Here is a 6,929-nt window from a genome sequence, read left to right on the forward strand (position 1 = left end):
TAACTTATGTTATACAGAAGTCAACTGTACAAATAAATTACTATCCACATTTCTCAAGAGGTCTGACTTGCCATCTCCACTCCCAAACTCCACTAGATCCCCTTTATAAACCTTCACAGCACCTTATTTTTGCCACAAATGTCTGTAGGTGCACATATGGTCACTTCTTTGGCTCTCCCTACACTACACTGTAAACTTAATGAGAAAAAGGGTCCCACATTTCTTATGTGTCCCCACTATATCCCTAGTACCCAGCAAGGTGCCTAGAACAGAGCAGGCAACCAAATATTTATTAAGTGGACGGATGGATGAACGTGGAATTAGGTTTTCAAGAACAAAAGCAACACCGATTGGAAGGCCTAAGAGTAACATGTTCATTATAAGCGGTACACCTTTATCCAGTGATCAAAAAATGAAGATTTTTTTTCCTTATATGCCACAGGAAATGAATTAAGATCATACCAAAAATCATACCTTTTAAAATATACACTCCAGGATTATTGAGGATTATCATTGCTTCTTTAACTTGATACATCTCTAACTTATAAATAATTTGTGGTTAACAGTTAACTTTAGAAAAAATACAAAAATCAAAGAATCCAAATTCAAATGTTGAACAGATGTTAAAAAACTTTCTTTGGACTCATGAGAGCTTATTTCAAAATGCACTGTCTCTGATGTTTAAGCCAAAAGAAAGACAAGTAATCCCTTAATGTATCTTATGAGACTAGATTTGAGCCACATCCTATCAGCACATATAGTATTTTTCAGTATCTCTTTGTGGATATTTTCAGCCACTCTTTTCACATTCACGCAATTCCAAACTCTGTTTTTAAGATTCATGAATGAGATTTTAATGGCCAAGAGAATGTTTTCGAGGAAATAACTAGTCAAAAACATTTTGAGCTTCAAAAACTAGGAGACTAGAGACCTTATGTTTTGCCTTATGTTTCCTCTCCTCCAAGGTCCACTGGGGAAGCCAAGCTTCTAATTCTAAATTATTTTGTGGAAAGCAAATTTCTGTTTTGTTGTTGCGTAAACACTGTATATTACCTAATTAAACTGGTCCCCATACTTGATAATCCATGCCACTAAATCCCCATTCACTACAGTGGATAAATTCTGTGGCCCTAACAACTCTGAAATCTTGGCAGAGACCACTTGTAGCTTAAAGGGCAATCAACATTCAATTCAGTCAGAGGTCTACTATTTTACAAGTTGAACTGCTACTTTTACTATTTCTACAGAATCAAAGTAGAAAATTCCTAGAGAAATCAAAGACAGTGAAGTTCAACAATCAGAGCTAATTCCCCTGAGTACCAGACATTCAGAATATTAAATGATGTGTCCTTTAACAGAGTTCTTAAAGGTGTTTGAAGAGTTAAAATTCAAAGACCTCCAGGCTAACTTTATTCGATCATACATACGGCAATATGTAACTGGACATTATAAAACATCAGGAAAGTATGGTGAATCCTCAAAAACTTAAACGTAGAATTCCCATATGATCCAGCAATTCCACTTCTGAGTATATACCCAAAAGAATTTAAAGAAGGAACTGCTGAAAGAGATATCTGCACATTCATGATCACAGGAGCATTCTTCACAAGAGCCAAGAGGTGGAAGCAGCCCAAGTGTCCACTGGTGGATGAATGGATGAGCAAAATGTAGTATATACATACAATGGACTATTATTCAGCCTTCAAAAGGAATGAAATTCTGAAACGTGACACAACAATCATGAACCCTGAACACATCATGCTAAGTGAAATAAGCCAGACACAAAAGGACAAATACATGACTCCACTAATATAAGATACTTGGAGTAGACAAATTCACGCAACCAAAAAGTAGAATGGTGGTTATTAAAAGCTGGGAGAGGAGAAAATGGGGAGTTAGTGCTTAACAGACACAGAGTTTCAGTTTGAGATGATGAGAAAGTTCTAGAGATGGATAGTAGTGATGGCTACTGCACAGTATACTTAAAAATGGTTAAAAACATATGTTATATGTATTTTACCAGAATTAAAAAAAAATGAGGGGGTTCAGTTGTTAAGACTTCGCGCCTCCACTGCAAGGAGCGTGGGTTCAATCCCCGGTCAGGAAACTAAGATCTCACATGCCGCGCAGTACGGCCCAAAAATTAAAAAAAAAAAAAAAAAAAAAAAAAGAGGAAGCATCTGAAATTTGGCTCTAACAATTGAGAAATAGCTTTTGTACTATTAACAGAGCCAAAGGAAGCTAATTATTCAAAACTTGTTATGACTATATGTTGTGATGATTTTTAAAATTCTCAGATACTGATTTTATGCTTGGTAATACATTATTAAAATAATATTTGAAATATACTGTATACTAGGGATTTGAATAGTGAGAAAAATTAAGTATTTATGAATACAAATATTTTACAAACTAAGTCTTTAAAACAAAAAAATCTCTAGTGTGCTCAGCACCGCATTCCGAAGTACACTAGTTAGCTGCTTAACGGCGCTTTCTTTTTCCAATATTTCTCCTTCCAATATTGTATTTTTAATATAAGGAAAATATTAAAAAATTAAAGTGACTATGTTAAAACATGGCAATAGAAATAGAGTTTTGCTCTCAATCTTGTTAGTTCCTAGCAAGCAATCATTAAGTTCTTTTACGTGATCACATATTCCTCAGTGTATGTATGTGTGTGTGTATATATACCTATTTGTACATAGGCATATACAAATATGTATATATAGAACTATGACATTTGTGATAACACAAATAATTAAATGCATTTTTTCTTGGTTTCGAAATTTAGCTTTGGTAGATAGATTCATATTTAAGCTAAGACTGATTTTAGAGATGAAGAAACTGAAAAGCACAAAGATAAAGTTAATTGCCAAGGGTATGGCTTTAATAGCCACAACCAGAATCTAGAACTTCTTATCAAGGGATGAAATATTATTAATGCTATATATTTATAAAACTCAATTCAGCCTCTAAAATTTAAGGTCCTAGTTACTGTTCATGTATGAGCACTGAGAAAGCTGAATCTGAATTATAGCTTAATCCCCTCATTTTAAGAAGATTTACTGACTGAAATGAGACATCCAAAATATGGCAATTTAAGGAAAATGACAGCAAATTTTAAAGTCTATTTTAGGAAGCACTTGCCTTTTTTAAAAATATGAAATTAAATTAAAAATCACTTAATTTTTAATTCAGTGAAACTTTTTCTCTAACTTCAACAGGACCCTGTGTCCTGATAAACGACATCACCTCTTTTGCAGGAGAAATGATAGACACCTGGCTATAATTGTGATATGTCTTACTACAGTTTGTAAGCCATTGAAATCAATGTAAAATGCCTATACCAAATTATTTACTTTATATTCGACTTATTTACATTACTGTCTCTTATTCATTACGTACCCACACTGACTTGGATGCCATACAGGTATAATAAAAGAACAAGCCTACTTGCTGCCTATTTATTTATTATTTTACCTTTATTCAGTCGAAAATGTAAATGTTTAACAAAACTGTTGAAAACGAAATAAGCTTCATGGCCTTGCTTTATGAAATTGTTTAAACCTTAGGTTGCTATACATTTTATCTGCTTCACAAACAAGAACTAACCCTCAGATGCAGCTCTGATTTCAATTTGAACTTCGTAGATTCTACTGTTAATAAACAGTTAATAAAAACTATTAACTATTGTTTCCAAACAGTTTGGCCCATAGAAGCAAACGGCAGAGAAGTCCACAAATTAAGATAAATACAGTTTTAGATAATAATACCAACCAGGAGGCTGATCAACTGTTACCTTCCAATGAAAAAATTCCTTAAATTTTAGATAAAATGTATTTAAATGTTTCCCATTTTATTTCACATTTGAAAATTACCTTCCAAGCTTAATGAAACGTGTAATAATACTGACCAGTTATCCACCGTATGGCCAGAAGTTTCTCTTTAAAGGAAAACTTTAAACAACAAAGTAAAAACGTGGTTACTTTCCATTGTCACATGATAGGAAACTGTACAGTTAAAGACCACTTTCACTGTATAGTACAGTAATTTCCTATTTGCTGGTTGATGAATACAACTCAGAAAAAGTTAGTGACCTAGTATATCCTCTTACTTTAGGCATTAAAAAGTATTCTTATACTTGCCCACCTCATTAGTGGATGAGATCAGGTAAGAGAAAAAAATGCAACATTTCTAGGGATCAAGAACATCCTGTAAGATACTTATATGACATTATGATCATCAATATATTCTGTACAGAATGCAAGAGAGTATCTTTTCTGACACACATTAATGAATCCTGGTGAGACTGGCATCAGCTGGTGCCTATACTGCTAACACCTGTCCTCCTCCTAGGAACTGGAAAGAATTTACAAATCAATAAAGTTCTAATTACCACCAGACTTGGCTTAACCACTTCAAATTTCTTACATGTGCTTGCTCTATCCTCCATATGTTATTAGTTAGGCTGATTTCCACTTCCTATTGACTACTTTTCTCAGTGAATACATATAATGTACAAAAGCTCAGCTCCTAGTAATAGCAAGAGGTAAGAAATTGCCAAAGTGTCAGGTTTGAGGTATTATAATTATAGATATGTCTAAGTAAAATAAAGCCACATGAAGAAAAAAATGTGTTAAATAGACATTGCACCACGTTATCACACAAAAGAAATTGGCTGTATTTTTCTACCTAGTTGCTGGTTCTAAACAAGTATCATTTCCCTTTGCTTTGGGGGAAGAGTGGGAAAGCAATTTTCACAGAAGTAACATCTAGCTGCTCTGAATTACAGGTGTAAGTGCTGTGCAAATAATACCTGCAAGGCTGAGCAGCCTCCAGAGACAAGGATTAGCCAGCCCCCCACCCCCAAATTTCTGCTGATGAACAAGGAGATATTTAGCAAGTGTCATCTGATAAAGACTCTGGCAAAACCCTACACTGATACACAACAACTGCTCCAGATAAATCTACTCAACTTGCAGCAGTTAACTCCTATTTTGCATATCAGTTGCTCAATGCTGGGACAGTTGCTCTGCCTGGGAGAAAAGAAAAAGATAAATTTTAAAAGGAACTTTACTGACGGTTTTCTCCTCTCCCCCCTCCCCCTCCCCACAGACTGGAGATAGAGCCCTTAGTTTAGAACCTGGGAATGAAAAAAGGTTGAATTTTATAACTATTCTGTAATTAATACAGAGACCTTTAAAATTTCAGCTGGGGAATTCAGAAATTACACCTAGGCACACCGGCTGCAAAAAATTCGTTGCCTCAGAGTCAGACCACGAACATTGCTAAGCCATCAAAACAAATCAAAGTATTTTCCAAATTCTGAGTCAAGAGGTGAGGATATTCTGAACTCTATATCCAGAATGCATCAATTACAATACAACGGCTGAGATTTTCAAGGAAAACACACCACTGATTTTAAAGCTGATTTCATTATGTTATCAACTATCCACAAAAGCCTAATCGCTAAATTTGCAACATTCAAACAGTCTACTTTAAGTTAACATCGTCTGCCAACAGTTCGACTTCACAATACAATCTGCATAAAGCAAAGGCTTTCACAACTGAAAACTAATATTAACTACATCAGGATAACCCTTTTCAACGTCTCCTGCCATAAATGAATCCTTGTTTCTCTTGTGCTGCTGCAATCTTTCACACTGTTTCTGAATTCCTCTGATAGTCTTTCATGCTAGTAGAATTGAGCACGAGGTACACTGTGAGAATGGTCACGTGAACAGCTCGTGACTTCCACTGTGAATCAATACTCTTCACGCCAGTAGGAAACTAAAAGTTGGAATGCACACATCCAAGTACCGAGAAAGCAAGCAGCTGATGACTTAGTAGGGAATGCATGTGGCACCAGGACGAAGTCCTAACACCCGAAGTGGAAATGCAACAAATACCAACATCTTGCTGCTTGTAACAACTAACTTCCTCGCAGCGCTGGAGCATCCAGGGACTTCGGGGAAGCCTAGCTCTGGCTCAGAGCCCAGCATCTCCAGGTCACGACCCTGACCATCCTCGGAGACGCGCGGAAGACGCGCCCTCGCCCCCCACCACGCGCGGACAGACCTCCCCCACCACCAGGCAAGGGGGGGAGCCCGTTCGCAGGGGAACCGGCCTAGGAAACTGACCTACGCGGTCACCCGGGCTCCCAGAGCTCCCGGGGTGGGGACCACAACAGCAGGCTCCCCGTCTGCCCGCCTCACGCCCAGGAAGCGGCCATCAGCTGGCTCGCACCCCCGGAAGACTCGCGGCGCCGCGGAACGTCGGTCTCCGGGATCCCTGCGCTGGGAACCGGTGGAGCGCAAGGCGGCCAGGCACCACTCCGCGAGGTGGCGCCGCCCCTCCGCGCGGCCGGCCCCACGAGCGCGCGCGCGCGCCCTGATTATTTACGGCAGGCCCGTGCGGCACGTGACCGGCGCGCGGGCCTCGGGGCGCGCTCGGCACCCGGCCCCGCCCCCGGCCTGGCACGTCCCGCCCTTAGCACGCTCCAGTCCCGCCTGGACTACCGAGGACGGTTCCAGGCTTTGCCAACCGCAGCCGGGAAGGGCAGAGCCTTCGCGCTCCTCCCACCACGCCCCGACCCGAAAGATGGATGGACCCTACTTCGAAGGCCCCCCCCCCAAGCCAAAGCAAATGTAAATACTGGGTTAATGCTCTGGAAATTTGTTATTAAACCAATACATCACCCAGCTGCCCAGATTTTTTCTTTTCTGCTTTGGTTACCACTTCACTTTACCCATGGGAACTTAATAGGCCGTGTAAATTGGCTGCACCTCTTTCTCTTTTCACATGTCAAAGAATGGTCTTTAAATGCTAACAGGTGTAAGCATGTAAGATGTATATGAGTGAGGTATGCTTAAAGAGAGAAGGTTTTCCAAATTTTCCTTCACTTCCTCCCCCCATCAAATATCTTTCAT

At 39.0% G+C, this 6,929-nt stretch overlaps 1 protein-coding gene across 3 annotated transcripts in view; it reads right to left on the minus strand.

The window, feature by feature from the left end:
• The window catches only part of OSBPL1A (oxysterol binding protein like 1A), a 216,604-nt gene extending 210,239 nt beyond the window's left edge, over positions 1 to 6,365 (minus strand). The window contains exon 1 of one of the 3 annotated variants that reach the window (XM_036823536.1): positions 6,141 to 6,365. The gene's annotated coding sequence lies outside the window, so the exon portion shown is untranslated. The remainder of the gene's footprint in view (positions 1 to 6,140) is intronic. The other 2 variants (XM_036823537.1, XM_036823538.1) reach the window with 2 other exon arrangements.
• Positions 6,366 to 6,929: the final 564 nt, after the last annotated feature.

Source organism: Balaenoptera musculus, chromosome 14, assembly GCF_009873245.2.
Source record: "Balaenoptera musculus isolate JJ_BM4_2016_0621 chromosome 14, mBalMus1.pri.v3, whole genome shotgun sequence".
Lineage (NCBI taxonomy): Eukaryota > Metazoa > Chordata > Mammalia > Artiodactyla > Balaenopteridae > Balaenoptera > Balaenoptera musculus.